Below are 23,715 nucleotides of genomic sequence, written 5' to 3'. Positions count from 1 at the left end.
GACCCACCAGCACAGAAGAAGTAAGGGCTTACAGTAATCAACATTCTAAGATAGGTAAAAGGAGGACATGTGTGCTCTGTAAGGTAGGTAACTGGATATTCATTAAACAATGGAATCCTTTTACATTGCAAAGATTCATGATCAAGTATTGCAAATTGTATAAACTGTAGAACATGAAGAGAAACCAAGAGATACTACGCTATTTATTGACATATTTATAAATAATCCTGACTGATGTAGTAACTGAGTATATTGCTGCTGATTTATAGGAGATTCTACTTTGATTTATGGTTTTGTTTTATTACCACTGACCTCTGTGTGATCCCATTTTGTGAGGAAGTTCTCTGGATCAGAGAACTACAGCATTGGTCTCTAAATAAATACTTCTACTGGAGTTCATTTTCTGGCTAATTTGCATCCAAATGGCCCTATCTGAAATACCGATAATAGGGCTAAAGATAGTTTAAAGATCCAAATCTTTGGAAGAAAGCTTATTATTAATAGAGTTTGATTTGAAGAGTTATATTGTTCTAGGAGATCAAATTTCCTACATAAAAATTTTCTAATCTATGCCTTTTAAAGATATAAAGTAGACTTTAAGATTATTGCTCAAATAAAATTTGAATATGCTTTATATCAGTTAATAATTTTTTTTTAAAGGGAGAAAGCTGAAACTTACGCTATGTATCAGACTTTGTTAGATACTAATACATGTTATTTCAACAACCTATTGGGGAAATATGATTACATACATTTTTAGATAAGAAAACTAAGGCTCTGAGCTCTTCAGTAATTTGTCCCTCATCACAATTAGCAGCCTAATCTAGGTCTGTCTGGCTGCAAATGCCATGAGCTTTTCATTGTATCCTTCTTAAATACTTCAGCAAAACCATCTTTCCATAAACTTTCAACACATGAATACTGGGAAGATGTATTGAAAAAGAAGTCTTTGCACAAGCAAAGTACAATATAAACTAGTCAAGCAAGAGGCAGATTTGAGCCTAAAATAAAGTCAATTGACAGGTAATTTCATAGAATGCATAAAAACATCCACCATGTTTTAAAGTGGGTGTTTCAAATAGGCTTTCCACATTTGACTATGTAATCTCATCCCCAAATGAATTAGAGCTACATGCCAAGATAATATGGGCTTCCCTGGTGGCTCAGATGATAAAGAATCCACGTGCAATGCAGGAGAGCTGGGCACAGTCCCTGGGTCAGGAAGATCCCCTGGAGAAGGGAATGGCAACCCATTGCAGTATTCTTGTCTGGAGAATCCCAGGGACAGAGGAGCTTGCAGGGCTACAGTCCATGGGTTCGCAGAGTCGGACACAACTGAGAAAGCAAGCATGCACACACTTCAGCAGGACATCTCAGAACTAAAACATGTCTAGGGAAATGGGTCTGTAACTATCTATTTTATATATCAGACGAAATTTAGAGACCCATCTCCCTGTTGCCTCCCTGAGACAACTAGAAACGACCAACGTACAACTTCAAAAGAGATCAAAGAGAAAAACTAAAGCAATAAAGAGAGGTAAGCCAGTTATTTAGGCTTATGTAGTCCAAGTATTCAATTTATTTCTACAACCTTTCATTTCACATCCAGGCAAATCTGATAGCAGGGAGTCAGCGGCAAGGGAAACACGTGTAAACGCATTTAATGGCTGACTATTTAATAAAAATGCAGTTTAACTCAGAGTCATTAAGAGACTTGATAAAGGAGGGTGTCCCCCCCCCAAAAAAATTCAAAAAATGTTAAAAGTGAAGAAATAGCAATTTTTTATTAAACTGAAGATTAAGCAATGAGCTTCTGCTAGGTACTATGGTCTGTGTAGTAAACATGAAATATTGAAGCCTAAAAAGACCTTAAGTCCTGGGAGCTGACCAGGTGGTGCTGGTAACAATATTGAATATAATGCTACAAATAATTTATGAGGTCATGACAAAACTGTAGTTTTTCACACAATCATTTTTAGTCCTTATCTGAGATATAGAAAACTTTAGAGAACTGTTCCACCTGATGTGAAGAGCTGACTCATTGGAAAAGACCCTGATGCTGGGAAAGATTGAGGGCGGGAGAAGAAGGGGATGACAGAGGATGAGATGGTTGGATGGCATTGCTGACTCAATGGACATGAATCTGAGCAAACTCCAGGACAAAATGAAGGACAGGGAAACCTAGGTGCTGTAGTCTATGGGGTCACAAAGAATCGGACACGACTCATCGACTGAAAAACAACAACTCACAAAATTAACACAGTAAACCCTAGATCCTAGTAAGCTACCAAGTTCTTTTTTAAACTCCAGCTACTAGACCCTGGTCTACTTTTGCCCTGACTAGAGTAATTTATCACATGCTGAAATTGTTTTGTTTATATGCTTTTTCTCTCACTACCAAATTTAGAAAGGATATGGGCTGTAGAATTAGAGGACGATCCAGTCAGCACAAATCTCTTCAACAGATTCACTCAGTTCATTAATCTCCAATAAAGTCACCTATTTAGGGCATTGTTATAAAACCTTGAGTCACTTAACATCATGATATAATGATCCCCTAAGACTTGCCCCACATTAAATTCATCAAGAGGAAAAATTTTCCCCTACTTTTAAAGCTTCCTTCCTAAGTTCTTTCACTTCTACAGCGTGGGAGAATTCCATAAAAATAGACACATAGGCCAACAGAACAGAATAGAAAGTCCAGAAATAAACCTAAGCATATAGGGTCAACTAATCGACAAGAGCACAAGGAATACACAAGAAACAAAAAAGAATCTCTCTTTTGAGAGAAACAGTGAGTCAAAATGGTGCTGTGAAACCTGAATAACCACATACAAAAGAATTAAATTGAACTCTTATATTGTACTATACACAAAAATCAACTCAACTTGGAGTGAGTCTTAAACATAAGTCTTGGTAAAATTCCTAGAAGAAAACATAGGGAAAAGCTCCTTGACATCGACCTTGGCAATGGTTTTCTTGGCTATGACACTGAAAGGACAGGCAATTACTCCTGCTCATCAAAGGCAATAATAAGCAAAATGAAAAGACAACCTACAGAATGGGGAAAAATATTTGCAAGTCATCTATCTGATAAGGGGTTAATATCCAAAATAGGTAAGGAACTCATACAACTCAATGGCAAGATAACAATCCAATGGAAAAAATGGACAGAAGACTTGACATTTTTTTCCAAGAAGGCATACAGATGGCCAACAGATACATGAAAAAATGCTTGGCACCACTAATTATCAGGGAAATGCAAATCAAAACTACAATGGGATATGACCTCACACTTGTTAGGAGGGCTACTGTCAAAAAGACAAAAGATAACAAATGTTGGTGAGGATGTGGAGAAAAGGGGATCCTTGTACACTGTTAGTGGCAATGTACAGCCATTATAAAAACAGCATGGAGGGTCATCAAAAACTTGAAAATAGATCCAGTTATCCTTCTTCTGTGTATACATTCAAAGGAAATGAAATCAATATCTTACCCATGTTCATTGCAGCATTATTCACCATAATCAAGATCTAAAATAACATCAATGGATAAAGAAATTGTGATACATTTAATGGAATACCACTCCGCCTAAAGGAAATCAGTCCTGAATATTCACTGGAAGGACTGGTGCTGAAGCTGAAATTCTAATACTTTGGCCACCTGATGCGAAGAACTGACTCATTTGAAAAGACCCTGATGCTGGGAAAGATTGAAGGCAGGAGGAAAAAGAGACAACAGAGGATGAGGTGGTTGGATGGCATCACTGACTCAATGGACATGAGTTTGGGTAAACTCCAGGAGTTGGCGATGGACAGGGAAGCCTGGTGTGCTGCAGTCTATGGGGTCGCAAAGAGTCAGACACGACTGAGCTACTGAACCGAACTGAACTCAGCCTTTAAAAGGAGATCCTGGCATTTGTAACAAATAGATGGACCCAGAGGACATTATGCTAAGCAAAATAAGTCTGACACAGAAAGAAAAATACTGCATGATCTCACTTATACATGGAAGCCGCTGCTGCTGCTACTGCTGCTACTAAGTCGCTTCAGTCGTGTCTGACTCTGTGCAACTCCAGAGACAGCAGCCCATCAGGCTCCCCCGTCCCTGGGATTCTCCAGGCAAGAACACTAGAGTGGGTTGTCATTTCCTTCTCCAGTTCATGAAAGCGAACAGTGAAAGTGAAGTCGCTCAGTCGTGTCCGACTCCTAGCGACCCCATGGACTGCAGCCTACTAGGCTCCTCCATCCATGGGATTTTCCAGGCAAGAGCACTGGCGTGGGGTGCCATTGCCTTCTCCAATACATGGAAGCTAGACAAGTCAAAGTTACAGAACCAGACAGTATGGATAGAATGATGGTTTTCAGGAGTGGGGAGGTGGGAGGAATGGGGAGCTATTCATCAAATGAGATAAAAGTCCAAGTCTCAGTTACGTAGGATGAAGAAGTTCTCAAGAACTTATATACACCATGGTGTCTACAGTGAATAGTTCTGTACTATAGACTAAAAGTTTGCTAAGAGCCTAGATCCTAGGATCTGGAGAAGAAAATGGCAACCCACTCCAGTACTCTTGCCTCGAAAATTCCACAGACGGAAGAGCCTGGTAGGCTATAGTCCAAGGGGTTGCAAAGAGTCAGACACGACTGAGCGACTTCACTTAGATCTTCAGATGGGCTCTTACCAAACACATACAAAAGATAATTATTCTGTGAGGACATGGAGATGTTAATTAGCTTGACTGTAGTAATTATTTTACTATGTATACGCATCTCAAAGCATCATGCTGTACATCATAAGGAGCTACAATTTTTCTTTTGAACATAAAATATTGTCTTTGAGATGCTTCAGTGTCCACTGTGAATTCCTCATGCTAATGGGTCTCATGGTTTAACACATATAGAATCACCTACAAGGCTTCTTTTTTTTTAATTTTTGCTTTTTTTAAAAAAATATGTATACACTGCTTTCTTTATTCATTTTTGGCTGCTCTGGATCTTCATTGCTGAACGCGGACTTTCTCTAGTTGCAGAGAGAGCTGGGGCTACTCTAGTTGTTCACGGGCTCCTCATTGCGGTGGCTTCTCTTGCTGGGGGGCACAGGATTTAGGGTGCACAGGCTTCAGCAGCCTCAGGGTACACAGGCTTCAGGGGCTCATTAGCTGTAGCCTGTGAACCCCACAGCATGCAGGCTTCAGTAGCTGTGGCACACAGGCTTACTTGCTCCAGGTATGAGGAATCTTCCCAGACCAGGGATCAAACCCATGTCCCTTGCATTGACAGGCAGATTCTTATCCGCTGCGCCACCAGGGCAGTCCCTGCAGGGCCGCAGGAAGCAGGTTATTGTGCCCACCTCCAGAGTTTCGGACTAAGTGGGGTCGCACAGAGTCAGACATGACTGAAGCAACTTAGCAGCAGCAGCAGGCCTTGGATGGGGGCAGTCTTTGCATTTCTAGCAAGTTCCCAGGTAATGCTGGTGAGGCTGGTCTGAGACAGCACTTTGAGAATCACAGCTCTATACTGACACCTTTGTTTACATGGAATCCAGGCAAATAGTGTGGGGTAATAGCTGCCAGGAAACCACTCCTAGGATTGCCAACAGCTGGTTTGAGAGAGATAATTAATAGGCCTGCTTGTATCAGTTAGGGTCTCAACTGGAAACAGATGGCACGCTTCAGATAGGATAATTCCTGACAGCCAAGAAGTGAAAACCTTGTTAGGCCCTGGGGTTTTGCAATGAAGACCTAAGCATCCATGTACAAGACTGAACTCGGCCCACCTTCACACACAGTCATTTAGAACAGCTGACACAACGCAGGATGTGAGGTTACCTCCATATGCATGCTAGCCACAAGGCCCAAGGAGGTATCCTAGCTGTACGCTCTGACACTTTTCTTTCTTTTCTCTCAGAGTAGCTGGCAGCATTGCCCTCTTCAGCCCACTGTCGTCCTTACCCAAAGCATGACTCAGGACTTCACCTGAGAAAGTAAAGAATCTGGGAAAGCTTTACTGATGTATACAAATTTCATCTGAGTAGTCGTATCTCCCAGAGAAGGTGATGGCACCCTACTCCAGTACTCTTGCCTGGAAAATCCCATGGATGGAGGAGCCTGCTGGGCTGCAGTCCATGGGGTCACAAAAAGTTGGACACAACAAAGCGACTTCACTTTCACTTTTCACTTTCATGCTTTGGAGAAGGAAATGGCAACCCACTCCAGTGTTCTTGCCTGGAGAATCCTAGGGACAGGGGAGCCTGGCGGGCTGCCGTCTATGGGGTCGCATAGAGTCACACACGACTGAAGCGACTTAGCAGCAGCAGTCTTATCTCCTTTCCTCTGATCAATGGCCCATTTTTCTTCTACCTGCTGTAACAACTATTCTCACTTCAACATATATGCAGGGGGTTATTTTATCTCTTTTCATTTCTATCTGTGAAGTTATGGGCTTCCCTAGTGTCTCAGATGGTAAAGAATCTGCCTGCAATTCGGAAGACATGGGTTTGCTCCCTAGGGAAGATCCCCTAGCGAAGGGAATGGCAACCCACTCCAGTATTCTTGCCTGGAGAATCCCATGGATAGAGGCCTACAGACCATGGGGTTGCAGAGTCAGACACGACTGAGTGACTAACATAGGAGGTTACATCCATTCTTCCATCTCTTCAGGTACCTGTAAAAAGGATACTCAGCAGACACACTGGCAGCTTTAGATTATAGATGATCTCTGTGTAGCCCTTGTTATTATAGCATTCTTCTTTACTTTTTGATACTAAATATTTTTAATAATAATCTTTTTTAAAAACCTTATGTAACCTTTTTAGTTAATACCCACAAAATGGATACAATTAGGGATCCATTCCACATCTCAGGACCAGAGTATTCCTGGACCAGCATACACTTCCTTTCCCATCATGTCTCCTCTTCCCCCAAGTAAACACCATCTTTAAAAAAAAAAAAAAGCACATGCTACCTCTTATGTAGACATCCATAAGCAGCATACTGTTTATTTTTGCTGGACTCTGAGCAAACTTTTGCAGCTTCTATTCCTTATTCCATATTATATTTCTAAAAATTGTTTATTTTGTTACATGTAACAATTATATATTCATTTTCCCTGTGTAAATTTACAATGTGAGGATGCTTCAAATTATTCATTTCCCTGTTGCTAGACATTTGTGTCTTTTCTAGTTTTTGTTTCTATGAACAAAGTGGCAGTGAGTTTTCTTGTAGATGTCTCCTACATGTTTCAGGGTCCCTCTTGAGTGTACAGAACCTAGTTATAGAATTGCTGGATTATGGAATACATATTCGTTTTCACAGGGCATTATGCACTTGTTTTCCAAAGTAACGGCACCAGTTTACAATCCTACCAGTATGGCATAAGAGTTCTCATTGAGGCACATCTTTACCTCCTCTGATATGATCGGTCACCTTAATGTTTGCCAGTATAGTTTGTGTGTAGGGCATTACATGAGGTTTTAAGTTCTGTTTGTCTAATCACTAGTGAAAGTATTTCTTCTTATGTATCATATCAGCTTCTTAGGGCTGCTGTAACAAAATTCCATACACTGGGTGACTTGAGGCAACAGAAATGTTTTCCCTCCCAGTTCTGGGAGCCAGAAGACCAACATCAAAGCACAGGCAGAGCTGCGCTCCGTCTGAAAGCTCTCAGGAAGAATCCTTCTTGCATCTCCCCGTTTCTGGTAGTGTCAGGCCTTCCTTGGCTTGGGGCTGAATGACTCCAATCAAATCTCCTTCTTTGCCTTCATATGGCCTTTTCGCTCCATGTGTCTCTTACCTGAATGACTCTCATAAAGATGCTTGTGGTTGGATTTAGGACCTACCCGGATAATTTGTTATTGAGTCGCTAAGTCACGTCTGACTCTTTGCGACCCCATGGACTATAGCCTGCCAGGCTGCTCTGTCCATGGCATTTTCCAGGCAAGAATACTGGAGCGGGTGTCATTTCCTTCTTCAGAAGATCTTCCTGACAGGTGGATTGTTTACCACTGAGCCACCTGAATAATTTAGGATGATCTTATCATGAGATTATTATTTCTGCAAAAACCTTTTTTTCCAAAAACGTCAAATTCACAGGTTTTAAGAATTAGGACATGGACACTTAAGGATCAGGACATGTAGTTGAGGCACAATTTAACTCACGACAAAAATAATTACCATTCGTACTTTGTAAAACACAGGTTCATGTTTTTTTTCTCCCAATTATCTATTGAATCTTTCCTATTTTCCTATTAAGCCTTTTTCTTATTGATTTGTAAAACTTCTTTACATTAAAGATATCCATTTTATGTCTATTTGCTAAACAAGTATTCTCTCAATCTGTGACTTACATTTTTACTTTTTAGTATAGTGTCTTGATAAACAGACATTCTTAGTTTTTATGTAATTGAATTTACCATCTTTTCTTTTATGGTTAGAACATTTTATGTCTTATGTAGTAAACTCTTCCATGGCTGCAAATAAATTTTCTTATATCTTCTTCTAAATGTCTTGACCATTGTTCTTATAGCTTTACATCTTTCATTCATCAAGAGAAAAATTTTGTTCACAGTATATGAGATGAGGATCCAATTTTACTTTTTTTCATGAATAATGGATAACCAGTTCCCCCTCATCCTGTCTTGATCCATGTCTAGAGCCACAGTAGTTATCTTAGGATAAAGTGACTACAAGCTCGAGGATGAAAGACATAATCTGATGTGATATAGGCACTTAACGATAGCACCAATAGTTAAGTGACAGTCATATATCATTTAGAAAGAATAATAAAATCCAGTTCAACATTCCTACTCAACTAACAGCATAGTCTACATGACATCCTGCAAACCTTAACTGATACAATTTTATACACACTGAAGTCTATCTTTAGCCAGGTTTAACTATCATTGCAAGTAACTTAGAGTAGCTACTTTGAACTTGGGGTTACATATTTACCAAATGACATCACTGAATAAATTGGTGCCAAGAAACACCCAGGTTATTAACTCTCACTCACCTGCCAGGTGGATGAATCAGCAGTGCCCTGTACATTCTGGGGAACTGTGGGCACAGGTGGTTCACTGCATGGCTCTTCCATCAATCATGAAAATTAGTCAACTGTGTGGGACAGTCAATTGAATCCATAATTTCATGTCTAATAAATTTCACTTGTACACACAAAAGTAAAGCTACCTGAGATCTCAGAAAACCCAGTCTCACTAAATGCATTCATTTCACCATTGCCCTTTTTCTACACAAGGAAGGAAATAATTGCTTAACTGAAGTCAATTCATAATCTCCAGATCTCATAAAAAAGACAAGTCCTCCTTCAGAAAAGTCATCTTTGGAGAAGAAAACCTGACCCGGATTTTCCTGTACTGTGTTCTGATTGTTTTGGAATAGTCATTTGTGGGTTTAGAAACCTGTCCACACCTGTTCTGGCCAAAACAGTACCATTAGCCACCTATGACTGTTTCCATTTCCATGAATTAAAATAAAACATTCAGCTCCGCATTTTGCACTAGCCATTTGTTCAGCACTCCATAGCACCATTCAAGACAACAAAGACAGAACATTTCCATCTTCACATACAGTTCCTCTGGAGAGTGCTTTTCTAGACGCTTTCTTCCACTCTATTCACATTTCACATCTAAATTCATGTCGTACTTAAAAGTTTACTAAGTGCTTTCCGGTCCATGCTTTGACTGAGTGCTCACTCTATGATTGGTAGAAAGGCATCATTCAAAGTGTCTTTATCTACTGTTGAGTAACACATTCCCCCCAAACTTAGCAACTGAAAAAAGCAAACATTTATTGCCTTGTGGAGTTTCTGAGGTCAGTAATCTGGGAGCAGCTTGGCTGGGTAATCTGGCTCAGGGTCCCTCATGAGGCCGCAATCAGATACGTGCTGAAGCTGGGGCCAGGTGGCTGTTGGAAGAAGCCTTCAGTTCCTTTTTCCTGTGGCCGTTCGACTTGCTCCAGAGTAAATACTTTGGAAGACAGAGATGGAGGGGGCAGGGGAGGGAAGGAAGGGAGATCATTGTCTTTTATAACCTGATCTCCGAGGTGACACACCATCACTTCCGGCTTATCCTACTGTTACACAGACCCTGGTTGGCAAGATATCGGAGGAGATCACACACAGGAGTGAATGTCAGAAGCTGGCAATCATCCAGCCCATCTTAGAATTCAGCCAACCATGTTGCTCTTTAAGACACGCAGGAACGTGTCAAACTCACACAGCTGATACACCTGAGAGAACATCAGAGAAGAACACGCATCTGAAAGAATTCTCAGGTGGTAAAGAACCCGCCTGCCAATGCAGGAGATGCAGGAGTTTCCTGGGTTAGGAAACTCCCCTGGAGTAGGAGATGGCATCCCACTCAGGTATTCTTGCCTGAAGAATCCCATGGACAGAGGAGCCTGGCGGACTGCAGTCCATGGCGTTGCAGAGTTGGACATGACTGAGCACGCACACACACAACCTCTGACTTTTTACTTCTTTCTTTCACAGTACTCTGGCTTCACCCATCAAGGTGTTACTTCAACTCCCTTAAAAGATTTGACTCTTTTTTTTAATAAACCAATGACACAGACTAATATCATCAACCTGCAAACACTACAGCTGAGATTTAAGGGGTCTTAATAACAATTGCTCCTCTTCTTTGCTTTCTCAGGAAAAAAAAAAAAAGACAATAACAGGAGAGAAGAAAGAACAGAAGGAGCCTGCTCCTGACAAGCACTCTGTCCTGACCAAACTCTAGATTGGCTCCTCTTAGCCCCTTGACCTTGACCTTGACGTCCATCTTTGTCGGTTCTGCATGGCCCAGTTGTAGCAACAGGCCTGTGAAGTTGGTTTAGCCAGCATGCCCCACCCTTGCTATCTGACAAATTTCCTTTTCTCTCACCAAGCTCCATGCTGAGTCACTTCAGTCATGTTCTACTCTTTGCAACCCCGTGGACTGTAGCCTACCAGGCTCCTCTGTTCATGGGGATTCTCCAGGCAAGAACACTGGAGTGGGTTGCCATGCCCTCCTCCAGGGGATCTTCCCGACCCAGGAATTGAACCAGCATCTCTTATGTCTGCTGCATAGGGAGGGGGCTTCTTTACCACTAGCGCCACTTGGGAAACCCTTTCTTTCACCACTCCCCCAAACCCTCATGTAATATCTGGTCACCCTGGCCTGACTTCAGCAAGAAGCCTGTCAGGTCGGTTTATTCAGAATTCCCCTTTGCCCCTGACAGTCTCCTGTTAGTAATTTTCCATCCACTGACCTCCACCTTGCTCCTTGAATAAAAATTCCCAGTTTTCCTTGCTGCATTTGAAGTTATTTCTCTTTCCTGTTGCAAAAATGCCATCTCTGTTGACACCACACCCATCATAATGGTCCTGATTAAAGTCCATCTTAGTGTCAAACAAGTGTCATGAAAACTTTTTTTCAGTGCCTCTGCAGACAGCAAGTGGAGAGAAAGAAGTAAGAGGAAGATTCCTCTCCCACACCTAACCACACAGAAGAGACTTTCTACAAATTATTGCTCAGGAAAGGGCCAGAGGCAAACTGCCTCCCTTCCTAAATATACAAAACAAACAAAGCTGACTTAGTTTACACAGCACCTTACCTCCAACAATAGCACATCTTAATTTAAAAAATTTTTAATAATTCTATTTCAAATCAAAGGCAAAGTGTAGAAAAGTGGGCTATGGTGAATCTCAACTGATTTCACTTTTTGGCTTGGCATTCAATATTGGCAGTCAGGGCTACAAGTAGATTAAAATTCCAAATGTCATGGATTTACTGGCTGTGGGTATTCCAGCTGACTGCTTTACCCTTTGATAATTATTTGAAATCAAAGTTTGGCTAACATTCACTGTAGATTCTAAGAAATTATTTCTGGATAACAAAGATATTGGAAAATATGTTAGAAATATTTTTGGATACTTGAGAGGAAAGAACAGTAGGAATAAAGAAAAATCTTTTAGTTGAACAAATTAACTTTCAATATTTTTGTCTTTATTATTGTATAAAAATGGGCAGTTTGCAAGACTGAATCATGCTGCTTCTAAAAACTTTTTTCATCATTAAGGACTCCAAGTGTCCTTCCATTTGTCATTAGAGACAGTCTCAATTCCTACTGGGAGAAGGCAATGGCACCCCACTCCAGTACTCTTGCCTGGAAAGTCCCATGGACGGAGGAGCCTGGTGAGCTGCAGTCCATGGGGTCGCTAAGAGTCGGACACGACTGAGCGACTTCACTTTTACTTTTCACTTTCATGCATTGGAGAAGGAAATGGCAACCCACTCCAGTGTTCTTGCCTGGAGAATCCCAGGGATGGGCGAGCCTGGTGGGCTGCCGTCTATGGGGTCGCACAGAGTCGGACACGACTGAAGTGATTAGCAGCAGCAGCAGCAGCAACTCCTACTGACCAATGAGTTAAGGAGGTCCATCCATTTATCTTTTCTTTCAAATAAGGCCTAGTGCATTTAAAGGCTAGTTGCAGGAGATGACGTCAGGTAAAAGCCAAATCCTGACACGATCCAGCTTAAGTAAGATGAAAATGTATGCTCTCTCCCACAAAGAGGTGTTGAGTTGGGATGGCCTTTGGAGATAGTTTAGGCTTCATCCTCAGCAAGGAATACGACAGTAGCAGTCCCAGGCATGGCATCCTGATCGGACAACATCCATAGGATACATGACGTGTCTTGAAGCTCCCTCTTAGGAGGCAGGAATTTTTTTTCCCCAGTGGCCTCCAGTAAACATCCTGGATGCTTTCGGATATCTCATTGGCTACAGTTGCTCATGACAAAGAGTACAGAACCACCACAATGGGCTTAAATAGATCATCTGTTAGAGAAGATGTTGGTGAACCATCACAATTCTTGTTTCCCAAATGGGAACCTCTTAGACTCTATATCAGGTTAGTTTTTATCACCAAAATATATTACCAGAAAAAGGATCTTGGTAGTAAAAAAAAAAAAAAAAGTATAGATATGGAAAAGCATAAATTAAAAATGGAAAGGAGAATTGGAGACAGAAACCCTAGTGGTTCCAGACCAGGAAAACAAAAGGCAGAATATAAATTGAAATGCTGATCATGAAGATCCTATGAGATAATCCTTGTCAGAGTTTAGTGAGAATCATTAGTATATATATTTTTGCTGCTCAGACCAAACAAGTTAAAGTCTGACAATGATTTCAAATTGCAAAGAAATGTGATCCAGAATTGGCATATCTACCTAGGGAAATAGGTAAGCCAAACAAATTTTGGATGTATCACACATCTATTATGAGACGAAATCAGTGGTACGCTCGTTCGGTGGTTAAAGGACAGACTTTTAAACAATTTTTTGTCCATATTTGGTACAGTTGGTACAAAGGAACATCTTTCTTCAATCATCATGTGAGTTTTTTGTTCTCCTCTCAGGTTGCTTCTTAAACAACATTGCTGACAAAGTCCTTGGTTCATAAAGCGTACAAACAAGAAGCAGGGTGTAAAGAGCTGGGGGTGTTATGTTGATAAGTGTGTTAGCTATGAAGACAGTCAGCCTTGAGTTTCAGTCCAAAACATGACCCAGCATGAGTTATCCAATCTACCTCAACCTCACTGGAAAGAGGAGGTAGGTTATTAATTGCTAATATCCTACAGAATTTTGTAAGAACTACATGAAATGATACATATATACAAGCTGGAACAGAGTTCAGGCTATAGTTGGCATTAAGTCAATGTTACTTATTACTGTGTGTGTTAGTCGCTCAGTCGTGCCTGACTCTTTGCCACCCCATGGACTGCAGTCCACCAGGTTCCTCTGTTCATGAGATTTTCCAGGCAAGGATGCTGGAGTGGGTTGCCATTTCCTTCTCCAGGGGATCTTCCCAACCCAGGGATCGAACCCGGGTCTCCTGCACTGCAGGCAGATTCTTTACTGACTGAGCTACAAGGGAAGCCCTACTTATTACTATTGGTTCTATAAAGCCTCGTAGCAGAGAGGGAGTGGTAGCGGGAGAAAGAGTGGGTAAATTTGAAAATAATGATATTGTAGTTGTCATCTTCATTCTTTACTGTGTCTCTCACAACAGGTGAGGCGGGTTTTTTTTCTTTTTTTTAAGATCACTTTAGAAATGTATGTTTATGAAGGAAAGTAAGACTCCCAAAATTCAGTAATGAAAAGTACATTAGATTTCATGTGGCAAAGACAAGACTCAAACCAGATTTATTGACCTTGGATCTAATGTTCTTTTTACTGCCTCTATTGAGAAAGTATTTCAACAGTTTCTGCATGATTCATTGCTTACTGTTCAAAAAGGTAGACTTGGAATCTTTCAGTCACTGAGCTGAGAAAGCGTTACAAGCTTTGGATGGTACATATCCAGCAGAATCTGTTCCCAAACCACATGGGGAGGTTGATCTCATATCTGTAGGGACAGATGGTCCAAACAAGCCTTTTCTATTATACTATTTATGCCTGACATGAAGGTAAATGTTTTTGTTTGTTTTTAGTAGTTAGCCATCTAGTGTAACACTCCCAATATCCCCCAGCACCTGGAATATTAGCGCTGGCATCTGGAATTTCACCACTAGAATACAATTTTACGACTAAGGTTTAGCTTTAAGGAAGCCCTTGTTATAATGGACTTGGAAGGGACCAAAAAATGAACATAGACATACCCCTAGTTAACTACTACTGATTCTTATCTGTTGGACTAGTTGTCTGTTCCAACGGGTCCCTTGGAGAGTGCAATGGGTCTGCCTTGTCTCTCTCCTGAGGGAGAGCTGTATTTGAACGCAAAGGATAAAATATGCCTCACCTTCAGGAAGTGTAGCGGGGAAGAGGGTGTAGATGAGAAAGCAGTGAAAAGGAGCAGAGAGGGTGGGATGACAGAAATCAGTCAGCCTTCCTACAATCATGTCACCCTAGGACTATTTTTAAAATGTCTTAGAATTCTTTCCTACTTTAAACTGAGTGACTCCCCCTAGTTTTCCTACTCAGCAATAGTTGGAGACAATGAAAAGGCCATTTAAGCCACGTTAATATTTCTTAATCACCAAACACTCCTAAGTCCTTAAAGTTTCAATCCTTTATGATTTCACTTAGCATACTGTTGGTAACGTGATAAAATCTGGGGCATGAGTGAATCTTTCTGTGATAGTTGGTTTTCTTTTTTTTTTTTTTAAGGCTTTGGAAGTGACTCAGGGTTGAAAGTATCAAAATTATAATGCTTGATGTAGCCTTCCAAAAACAATAGCAAAGTCTGTAACAACATTGTCCAACAAAACCCTGTCATGATAAAAAAAAATGTTCTTTCATTGGTCCTAAATAATACAGCTGCCATTAGCCACAAGTGGATATTGAGTAACTGAAGTGTGGCTAGTGACACCAAGGAATTGGACTTTAATTTACTCAGCCACTTGTGGCTAGTGGTATTGGACTGTATAAGTCCAGAGGTGGTCTTTATTTTTATTTGTTTTTGGGTTGCACTGCTCCGCCTGTGGATCTTAGTTCCCTGACCAGGAATGGACCCCATGCCCACTGCAGTGGAAGCACCGAGTCTTAACCACTGGACCGGTAGGGAAGCCCAGTGTAGTTTTTAAAAAAGTTTCTGCTCTCCTCACTTTGTTTGTTTTCAAAAGTATCTATTTCAATTAATGCCATCGATTTTAAATATAAATTCCTTTTTTTTTTCTATTGGAAAATGTTTCTTTATCTATGATAACTCCAAGGTGAGCAGAGCAAACCAAGTTGCCTTGCACAGCAGCATCTGGGGCAAATGTATGTATATTACTCATAAAATACTTATAATATGCGGTCAATTTCTACTGCCAACTACTGACATAAAAAGAGCGAGCCTGGGTAGATGAAACCGTGAAGCAGGAGAGGTCTGTCCTCTGCACTGATGGGCTGGTCTTTCAAGTCAATTGTCCTTTTGATTTCCTCCTCCCTCCCCAGAAATCTGGCACCTTCTGGGTGCCCCTGGGTCTGCAGACTCATGGTGCCCTTCTTTCCCTCCCATATTGAAATCATTTAAAATCATTTAAAACCTCCTTTTAACTCATCCTAATTGTATAGAGGAGAAATCCGAGTCATTGCAAAGAACCACGGAGGGAAAGAAAACGACTATTGATGAACTCCTAAGTGCTTGTGCTTAGTCGCTCAGTCAAGTCTGAGTCTTTGCGACCCCATGGACTGAAACCCTTCAGGCTCCTCTGTCCATGGAATTCTCCAGGCAAGAATACTGCAGTGGGTTGCCATGCCCTCCTTCTGGGGATCTTCCCAACCCAGGGATAGAACCCAGGTCTCCTGCATTTTGAGAGGATTCTTTACCAGCTGGGCTACCAGGGAAACTCCTACTATGTGCTTACTAGACACTTTATATGATGCCGAGGAAAAGGGTTGCCTGCTTGAATGCTGCTTCCCTGGCAAATTAATGACGTTCAATAAACATTTTTAAATGGAAAAACACAAGAATGCAGTTTTACAATGTGAAACAGATATCATGCCCTTATCAAGACGAGGGAACTGAATGTAGAGAAGTTATATGACTTCCTTAAGGCTAAGTTCACCCAACGCGCCAACATTTAATCGTCTTTCCTCTTAACTGTTTAATAAGTCTTTGCCTTGCTTCCTGTGTCCTAGGGGTTTTGCTCTTTGCCTTTCAAAGATAACACAAGCTAAATTGACCACTAGATATACACCAATGGCTGCAAAGGTATTAACAGAACCCGTTCCCAGCCGCCAGCCCTTTTCCAGGGGTCTTTGAATTTTAATGCCAACCTTCTGGGGACAGTGTAAACTCACAGAAATGGCTCCCTAGAAATTTCATGCTGTTGAGGAGAGATCTTTATTTTGGTACTTCAGCGGCATTAAAAATATATATATTCCATAGCAGATATTTTCCTGGAGTGGCTGTTTCCATAAAAAGGAGTCTGAATGCTTCCATAGAAAGACGTATTTCACTTACAAATTCAGCTTCAACAGCGTGTGCCTTTATCTGATTCTATATTATGAGTAGACGATTGATTCATTCATGTATTAGCCCCTATCATGATGGATGGACGACTTGTAAGAAACAGAAATTGGCTCCTCCCCCATCTTCCCGCCCCCCCACCTCCCCCCCGCCCCCAGCACCCCTCGGATCCTCGGATGCTTCAGAGTACGGTTTAAAAACGGAGGAGCCTTTGGAAAGGATCTACACGTTAAAATATGGCTCCGTGATTTTCAACGCACAGACCACAAACAGCGCTACAGCCAGAGAAGTATTTAAAACAGATCACATCCTGAAGTTGGAAGGCTGCAAGAAAAGTACAAGCCGTCCAGGCCAGTCTGCAGAGGCTGTTCGGGCTTCCGCCCTGCAAAAAAAAAAAAAAAAAAGAGAGAGGGAAAAAACCGGGTAGGCGACACGTCGCGACGAAATCTCAGCGGCAGAAGGGGAAGAGCATCACCTGCAGTTCGAGGCGTGGGAAACGCGGGCGGAGGAGGCCGGCGAGGAAGCCCGCGGGAGAGGTGCGCGCCGCGGGGCCGCTCAGGTGCCGGGGCTCGGCGGCGCCGGGGGAGACGCGGCGCGGTGGAGAAGGGCGGACGCTCCGCCGTCGGGACCGCAAGACACCGCTGCGGCAGGGAGGCAGGCCCAGCCTGTCCGCTCACAGCCGCTACTGTCCGGGAGGCGGACCCCGCAGGAGCACCGGGGTCCGGGGCGCGGGGCGGGGGGCGAGGCGGGGCGCTGACGTCACCTCCCCTCCCCCGCGGCCTCCGGGAGGGAGGGAGGAGCGCCGAGAGAGGCAGCAATCCGCCGCAGTTCCCGGCCGCAACTCCCAAACTCCGCGGCTCGGCTGCCCGGACAAGTCCTAACAAACTTGGTTTCTCCCCAGCCCTCGCGCACTCGCCTCATTTTTCGCTGCTCAAGTTTTTTCCCCCAGGACGGTAAGCCTCCGGAAATGCGGCCACCTGGGCGGCGCGGGCGGATCGCACCCTCGCTGGGGACATGGTGAAGATCGCAGGGAAGAAGCAAAGTTGTTACTTCAGACACGGCTTCTAACAAACATCCAGATAGCCTGGGGATTACGGAGCTGTCGGCACTTTAAAGCAGGGCCCCGAGGACTCGGCCGGAACGGGTGAGTTCCTTCTTTCGTGCAAGCCTCTCTGTCCTTTTAAGTTTAAACAGAAATGAAATAATGTGAGGGTGCTTGACTAGTACGGGGAAGCGCGTGCATCCTACCGGCTTTCCGCTTCGGGAACAGCACCCTACCACCCCCCCCCACCACCCCCAAAGGCTGTGCTTAGCTCGGGAATCAAAGATCAGTGTGCAGAGGTTTTGGAATTCGTGAAATACTTGCAGAGCACTGTTCAAAAGAACTTGAAAAGCTACGCCGTTTGTGCATTATTTCGAATGTAACTTATTATAGAAATGGTGCCCGGGGAGGGCGCCTCGGTGCCGCGTGATCCGCAGTGGCGCAGCGCCCTCTAGTTCGGACACCCGGCGAAGCGCGCGCTCCCTGCGGGGTTCCGCGCGGACCGCGAACTTGGACCTGCCGGGTGCTCATGGAACGTGGGCGTGAGATCCCTGGCCGTCACCCTAGCCTTCACTTACCACCCACTATGGCCCATTCTGTGTCTTAATTTACAAATACCAGCTTGGGTGAACTGGATACAGAAGCGGTGCTGGCAGAAATGGTTTTTGTTTTTCTTTTTTTAAATTTTTGGGAACCCACCCCCCACCCCCTAATGTCCCAGAACCTATGGGTACTGGGTTAGGGAGGATTGACTATTGAGAGGACAAACGTGGAGCTTGAACTCCATCTCTCGTTCATGTGAAGGTAATTAGAGGGTAGCTAAAAGGCACCTCTTTTTCGTTCCTTTGGGGTTAAAGGATCAGTTAAAAACGTGGCAGCACCGGACTCTGAAATCTACGTCTCTGGCTCTTGGCTGTTCCTCTGGCGACGAAGTGCGACTTCTTCCAGGCAATTAGGTTTCTCAGTGGACCTGGCCGGCAAATCGGGATTCCCCAACAGATGTTTTAGTTCAAGTAAGCGTTATTATTTATTAATGAATAGTAATTTTTCTCCAGGAATTCTTTTGCGCCATTTCAAAATCTTGCGATTGTATGTTATGGGATGGTGTCTTTTAAGCCTTTTTACTCACCCCCTCCTATCCCCCAACCCCACATACTGCCCCTACAAACTGTTGGCGTACGCGTGTGGCTGTTTCGTTTAGAGTTAGAATTCGGACCGGGGCACCAACGAATTGAGCTTAGAGATCATCAGGTCACCTACTTCCTAGGTGTTTGATGTATGAAACTGACCTGTAACCCCGGGAGCGCTTTGCGCAGTTATGGCCGTAGCCAAATGTTTGGATGATGGTGTTGCTGGATGTGTGAATTTGTGTGTATTCTAAATAATACGCCGGGAATACACTACATACTCTTAGTGCCGCGAATCAGCACACTCATTCTGCAGGCGTGATTTCTCCTTCCCAGCCACGACCTGGTAGACAATTTTTTTCCCTAATCACCGTCTTTGAGATGGCGTAAGAGTAGGCTGCATTAACTTTGAACTAATGCAGTTCCCTCTTTAACCCTAGACTCCCTCGCCCCCATCGGCCTGGTAGTTCCTCCAGCAGCCCCCTCCACCGGTTCTGGGGAAATCATCTCTCTTTGTCCTCACAGTGTTAACGTATTCTAGCTCCACAAACTTTCCGAGGTCACGTCCGCCCTCTTCCCCAGGCTGTTTCTCTACGCCCGGGAGCATTCCGGGCTGCGCTGAGCCGGCGCCTGGAGCTTTGCCCGCGCCGAGGATGGGCTCACAGCCCCGGGATACCCCGACTGCGCGCTCGAGCTCGCGGAGGTGGGGGGTGGGGTTCCCCGAGGTTTTCCCTTTTCCCTAAAGAACCTGGAGTTTCACGATATACTGCGTTCACGCTTTGCGGGGTGTACTCTCCGGGTGGGAAAGAGCACGAGGCGGCACAAGCTGCCTTTTGTCCCCGCAGCCCTGGGGATCCGGGGGCGTGCGCCGGGGGAGGCCGGCCTTGGGGTTCGTAACCCGGGCCTGGGAGGTTCCGCGGTCTAACCTCTGCACAGAGGTCGCGGAGGAAGCGTTTTCACTTTCCCGGGGTTTCAGTGTAGATTGAAGAAGGAAGTAGATTCCCATCAAACTGCATTCCTTTTCAGACCTTTTTTAAGACTTGATTCCGCCGAGCTGGGGCAGACCTGCAACCACAGCATTCAAATGCAGATTTAGGAATTCCCTCAAGGTACTCGGAAATCTAAAGGGGGGCCGGGGGGAAGAGAGGCGGCGTGGGAAGCTTTTTCTTTAAACCCATAGCTGACTTTTTTTTTTTTGGAGCTAAGCTAATGTTTCCCCTCTCCTAGCAGGGAACATTCCATATTAATTCCTTGCACAAATCTGTGCTGGCCATAACTAACCTCGGCGCTAGAGCGATTTGTTTTCTCCTCGCGGTGTCGCTAGATCTTCCTGGGCATTCACTGATCTCCTGGCAAGAAATCGGTCACTGTAGCGGCCGGGAGCTCCCTGACCCCTTGGCCAGGCTTCGCGGCCCCGGGACCCCGGGGGGGGGGGGGGCTTGGGGATGTCCGGCCGCCCGGGAGAAAGTAGGGTCGAGAGTTTCCGCGCGGGAGAAACGAGCGCCGGCGCGAGCGGGCGTGGCCGGGAGCGGAGGGATATCCCCCGCGCCGGGTGCGTGAGCCGCGCGGGGGTCTGCGCCGGGTGGCCTGGGAGAGCGGGGCGCGCGCGCGGGCCGCCGGGCGCTGCCTTGGAACAGGGGCACACGGAGAGCGCGGGCGAGCTGCTCGCGGGGACACGATGCGGCGCGGCGGCCCCAGCCAGGCGCCCGGCAGACCCGGACCCCGCCCGGGGGCGCGCTGAGGCGGCGAGGCGCGCGCCCCCGAGAACTCTGTGGCGGCCACTTGGGGCCAACTTTGCTGTAAGTTGGAAGGAGGCCAGAAGGGACCCGGGGACTGTGGACGGGGGGCGCGGCGGCGCTCGCGGTGCCATCGCCGGCCGATCGGTCGGGCACCTTGCTGCTGCGGGGTTGGAGGGCTTCCACCCGGCTCGGCGGGGGTGGGTCTGGGGGACTCCTGCCCGGGAGTGTCCAGCCCAGGATCGTGCCCCGCCGGCGCCTGGGAACGGAATGGAGAGAAAGAGACCCCCCGGATGGGTGGTAGGTGCCCAGGCGCCTGCTCGTTGGGAAAGTTCAGGGCAGGCCCCGGGGGTTCGAGCGGGTGGCGCGGGGGAGGCGGAGAGGCGAGAGCGGGTAATTCGCGACGTGACCTGCCTGGGTAATCAAGATCCAAGCGCTTGGATCGGGCGAGCGGGTGGCCGCCCCGCGCCGCTCCGGCTCTAGCCCCAGGAGCCATTGCTGGAAATCTGAGCGGCGCCTGCAGCGCGGGGCTCCGGGCGCCCGCGGAGCCGAGAACCTGCGCGCCGCAGCTCGGAAACTTCACGCGCGCGCTCCGCGCTCTCTTCTCTCTGGTAGCACGCGTGTCTGCTGAGGACCTAGCCGATCTCACTCCGCGGCTGCTGCTTCCGATTTGCGAGAGATTTCACCGCGTAGGTGTGATGGGAGGAGAGGCCAGCTGCTGAGGGATGGGGTTTTTGAAATGGAGTCCCCGGTTTCCTTGGATGTTTCGTGTCCTGGCGGGGTGAGGGGGAGTGCTGCCTTGAGGTTTGAGTGGTAGCTGGTTGAAGGTAGTTAGAATAGGTGCGGTTGAGAATCTCCGGACTAAACACTTGGAATTGTGCTGTCAGGGTGTTTCTAGCTTTTTTGGAAGTGAAACTTTAAGGTCTTTTTTTTTTTTTAAGGAAGAGATTCTGGTTCTTTCGTGCGTTTTCTTCCTCTCACTGCTTTCCTCTAGGAAGCTAACTTTCTCTACTCTCTGAAGATATTTTTGTTCCCACGGATGTGAACTGCGGAGCTTTGAAGACAAGGACGCAATTGTATGCATTAGGAAAGTAAACTAATAAATATTTTCTATGCAGTTAGAGGGTTTTTTTCGCATGTGTCTGAACTGTGGTTTCATTAAATAGCTTTTGTTAAGGGCCTAGTAGAGGAGGGTTTTTTTTTTTTAAGCTTGGATATTTACAGTGATTAGGAAAATTGGAAAAGATCTAAAACGCCAGTGATCTTCAATTATTTACATATTTTTCACAAAAGCCAATTCTTAAGGCTTCATATGTTCAGAGTTAGGTTTCAACAGTTTTAAGAAGATAGCTGCACGTGTTAAAACTGGATGATGGTGCTGTTTTTTCAGTTTACTCTTAGCTGTGCTTCTCCAACATATCCAGCACCGCAGTTACTCATAAAATCCAAGTACATAGGTGTTTCTCCAGCTGTTTAGGTTAATTCTGATGTTTGGCGTTGCCTTCAGTGTTTTCTGACAGGTCTGGTTCCACAAGTGGAATTACCATCTCCCTTTCTTTTCTATGGGGCTGCCCTGGTGGCTCAGTGAAGAATCTGCCTGCAATGCAGGATACCCGTGTTCCATCCTAGGCTGGGAAGAGCCCCTGGAAAAGGGAATGGCTGCCCACTCCGGTATTACTGCTGGAGAATCCCATGGACAGAGGAGCCTGGTGGGCTATACAGTTCGTGGGATCACAAGAGTGACTGACACTTTTCTTTGCCATTTATTTAAGCTTTAAGATGAATGAAAAGCTCTTAAAACATTCCATAATTTTTAAAAACAGCAAGGAATATAACTTAGAGTTATGTCAAACATGGTGTTTAACACATTCATTATAAGGTTTGATCTGAGTAAAGTGTGTGATTGTGTACCCGTTTCTTGAAAAATGAATACCTTAAATGAGCCAAATTCTTTGGCATTCTGAAAGGAAGTAAGATTATTAGAGGACTTAATAAAATATTTCAGGCCTCCTGTATATGTGTTTATTTGTGTCTTAATTAGTCACTAAAAGTACTTCTGGTAGCTCAGTGGTAAAGAATCCGCCTGCCAAGACAGGAGACTGCCAGTTTGATCCCTGGGTGTGGGAGATACCCCAGAGGAGGACATGGCAACCCACTCCAGTATTCTTTCCTGGGAGATTCCATGGACAGAGGAACTTGGCTGGCTGCAGTCCATGGGGTTGCCAAGAGTCGGACATGACTTAGTGACTGAGCGTGCGTGTGCACACACACACACAAACACACAAACACACACACACAAGTACTCCTAGTGGGTTCCCACCATGTTAATAGGCCATTTAAATCCGTGTAATGGACAAGTGCCAAAAGAGGACTCTAAAAATGATGTGCAAAGTAATACTGTTTTCCTTGCCCCGGTCCCGTGCCTTGCTAGTGTATGTGTTTGGACTTAGCTCCGAAGTCATCTCTGAAGTAGTCATTTGTTTGAATGCTAGAAGTGAAAGAGATGCTACAGACTTTTTTTTAACTCTCTTATCCGTGTTTTTCTACTGAAGTTTGGCTGATTTTACATGGAATCAGTAAACTGAATCAAATTAGTGCATTATTGTTGCATTAAATGTCTCCGTGACGTAATTTGTGGCCTAAAGGACCTGATTTAATAGCAGGAAGCTGGAAGGCTGGGTGTCTATTTAATCGTTATGAGTAGGAAACTGTAATAGGTAAGCTTTCTTTTGACCAAATTATATAGTTGACGAAGCCAAGGTATGTCTTTTTGTCTCAACTAATTGTTCAATTTGCAAGTGTTAGTTTGTCCTTAGGCGCTGGTAAGGAGTGTTTGAAGTGAGCGATGCAGATGAT

At 44.6% G+C, this 23,715-nt stretch overlaps 1 protein-coding gene and 2 long non-coding RNA genes across 7 annotated transcripts in view; 1 reads left to right on the top strand and 2 right to left on the bottom strand.

The window, feature by feature from the left end:
* Window positions 1-11,439, bottom strand: part of LOC138431095 (uncharacterized) — a 32,304-nt gene extending 20,865 nt beyond the window's left edge. Inside the window, exons 1-3 of the long non-coding RNA XR_011253528.1 lie at window positions 11,267-11,439; window positions 9,810-9,981; window positions 9,009-9,109 (exon numbers count right to left, since the gene is read on the bottom strand). This is a non-coding gene — a long non-coding RNA (uncharacterized lncRNA). The remainder of the gene's footprint in view (window positions 1-9,008; window positions 9,110-9,809; window positions 9,982-11,266) is intronic.
* A 3,704-nt stretch (window positions 11,440-15,143) lies between these two features.
* Window positions 15,144-17,868, bottom strand: LOC138431094 (uncharacterized). Its single transcript, XR_011253527.1, has 2 exons — window positions 17,430-17,868; window positions 15,144-17,336 (listed from the first exon to the last, which is right to left on the bottom strand). It is a non-coding gene; the product is annotated as an uncharacterized lncRNA (long non-coding RNA).
* The window catches only part of FAT1 (FAT atypical cadherin 1), a 122,906-nt gene continuing 116,333 nt past the window's right edge, over window positions 17,143-23,715 (top strand). For 3 of the 5 annotated variants that reach the window (XR_011253526.1, XM_069573297.1, XM_069573294.1), the window contains exon 1: window positions 17,143-18,098. The gene's annotated coding sequence lies outside the window, so the exon portion shown is untranslated. Of the gene's footprint in view, window positions 18,099-18,853; window positions 19,010-20,455; window positions 20,923-23,715 lie in introns of those variants that run through there. The other 2 variants (XM_069573295.1, XM_069573296.1) reach the window with 2 other exon arrangements.

Source organism: Ovis canadensis, chromosome 26 (assembly GCF_042477335.2).
Source record: "Ovis canadensis isolate MfBH-ARS-UI-01 breed Bighorn chromosome 26, ARS-UI_OviCan_v2, whole genome shotgun sequence".
Lineage (NCBI taxonomy): Eukaryota > Metazoa > Chordata > Mammalia > Artiodactyla > Bovidae > Ovis > Ovis canadensis.
Note: the sequence above shows the minus strand (reverse complement) of the source record. Positions and strands in the feature narration are given on the sequence as shown.